Here is a 2527-nt window from a genome sequence, read left to right on the forward strand (position 1 = left end):
CCCAAGTGTAGAACCAAGGAAAGGAAGATTGGGTATAAGAACAATATCTTGTGTTTTGGAGAAGATAGAAGAATCAAGAAACTTTGATGTGTTTTTTGGGGGGTTTTTTGTGTTTTTTTTGGTGTTTGGAAGAGAGAAAAAAACGTGTAGAGAAGCTAGGCAGCAAGCAAATTTCAGAAAAATGTGTGTCCTCCTTGTCTGTGGGGTGCCTGGGGCTATTTATAGCCCTGGGTGCATTTTTCGAGGCAGCAGCCCTTCAAAGGCAGCCGGCCTCAAAAGGCCCCAAAAGGAATGGATCCTGACACTCCTAGAAAGATCTTGACTTCCTATTTCTAAAAAGGTATGGATCTTCAAAATCTAACAGTTGAATTGAAAGCTATGGCTCACAGAAGTTTGTGGTGCTGAAAAAGGCACTTCAGGTGCTCCAGTGCCTAAACGGGTCACGCCACACTATTCTAGATGTTCTCGCGGCCCCATAGAGAGAAAATTATATTTCTGGATTTTTCGGGGTCTAGCACGCAAATCGAGGGCAAACAAAATACGATATCAACAGCCAATACATGCAAAAATAAATTAAAAGAAAATGACATTTATTCATGTCTTTCTACAACCATATTTTTTTTTTCATTATATCATTTGTTTTGTGCTAAGATTCATCATATATATCATTTGTTAATAATATGTGTTATATTTTAACCAATTGTAATGGGCTACTTATGGTGCAGGCCCTTTGTATTGGCCAATGTTTGATATAGCTGTATTGGCAACCATCATAGCTAGCCAAGCTATGATTTCAGGATCTTTCTCTATAATCCAACAATCATTATCACTGGGGTGTTTCCCTCGTGTTAAAATTGTGCATACATCGGCAAAGTATGAAGGACAAGTTTACAAACCAGAAATTAATTACCTTCTAATGCTGGCTTGTATTGGGGTCACTTTAGGTTTTAGAAGCACCACAAGGATTGGCAATGCATATGGTAATTTCAAATTCTACTAACTTATCATTTTAGCCTCTTCTCAATCTAAATTGTTAACCCACAATTTTTATTGCATTCAAGGATAACTGTGGTTTTTGTCATGACTCTCACAACTTCTTTCCCTGTACTAATCATGATAACAATATGGAAAACCCACATACTTCTTATTATCTCCTATGCTCTTGTTATTTGCACCATGGAGCTAATCTATTTAAGCTCAATCCTCTACAAATTTGATCAAGGAGGATATCTTCCCCTAGCCTTTGCCACAATATTAACGACTATTATGTATCTTTGGAATAATGTGTACAGAAGAAAGTACTATTATAAGCTTGATCACAAAATCTCTGCAGATAAGCTCAAGGAAGTTATTAATGGCACAAACTTTAGTCAAATGCTAAGGCTTGCCATATTTTACTCAAAACTTGGTCAGGGCATCCCACCCATTTTCAAGCACTATGTTGCAAATGTGCCTGCATTGCACTCAGCCCTTGTTTTTGTCTTCATCAAGTCACTAACAATAAGAACCGTTCCAAAGTAAGGGTGTTTCCTATTTTGTCAAGTAGAGCTTAAAGAGTTCAATGTGTTTCATTCTGTTGTGAGATATGGATACACTAATATGCGCAATAAGCAAAAGCCTTTTGAGAACTTGTTGATTCAAAGGTTGAAAGAGTTTATTGTTGATAATGGTTTTGGTTTTCACACAATGCACTTAATAATGATGAAAATAGTGGAGAATTAGATGAAGGGGTGGTTGATGGAGAGAATGAACATAGGGATGTAAAACAAGTAGATGAAGAGAAGCAGAAAGAGGTAGCAGAGAGAGAGATTGAGGCAATAAACAAAGCATGGCATGCTAGGGTTGTCCACTTGATTGGTGAAAATGAAGTGGTTGCAGGCAAAGGAGCAAGTATAGGAAGGAGAATTATAATAGATTATGCTTACAATTTCTTGAAGAGAAATTTGAGACAAAGTGAGAAAGTGTTTGATATTCTTCAAAAGCGTTTGCTAAAAGTTGGCATGACTTGAACTTTAGAATAAGCAATCCCAATTTTACTGGATGACACTTGTGATATTAGATATATGTGATAGGCCAAGAATGTATTGACCCCTTGTGATGAATTAACTAATTAATTAGCCAAGTTAATTAATTAATTTAATTAGCATGCAATACGCGTGGTAGCACAAACAAATCACTAACTAAGTTAATATGCAACGGAAAATAAAGTTGACACGGTGATTTGTTTACGAATAGGGCAAACCTCCAAGGCAAAAACCCCACCGAGTGATTTTAAGGTCATCACTCCTGAGAATTCACTATTATTACAACAAGCGGTTACAAGTAAATGAATCCTAGTATCTTATACCAACCTACACTTGAACCCTTACCTCAATACATAATTGGACTTTTTCTGTAGTGACTGATAGGCCACAATCTGAATGACCCCTAGTGATTAACCCTAATTAATTAATTTAGCCAAGTTTATTAATTAATCAATTAATCATGCAATTTTATGGAAGCACAAACAAATCACCAAAAACTAAAT

General features: G+C 36.3%; 1 pseudogene; it reads left to right on the forward strand.

The window, feature by feature from the left end:
• Positions 1-342: 342 nt before the first annotated feature.
• Positions 343-2009, forward strand: LOC112004776 (potassium transporter 5-like; annotated as a pseudogene).
• The last annotated feature ends 518 nt before the right edge of the window (positions 2010-2527 follow it).

Source organism: Quercus suber, unplaced genomic scaffold (genome assembly GCF_002906115.3).
Source record: "Quercus suber isolate HL8 unplaced genomic scaffold, Cork oak 2.0 scaffold_216, whole genome shotgun sequence".
NCBI lineage: Eukaryota > Viridiplantae > Streptophyta > Magnoliopsida > Fagales > Fagaceae > Quercus > Quercus suber.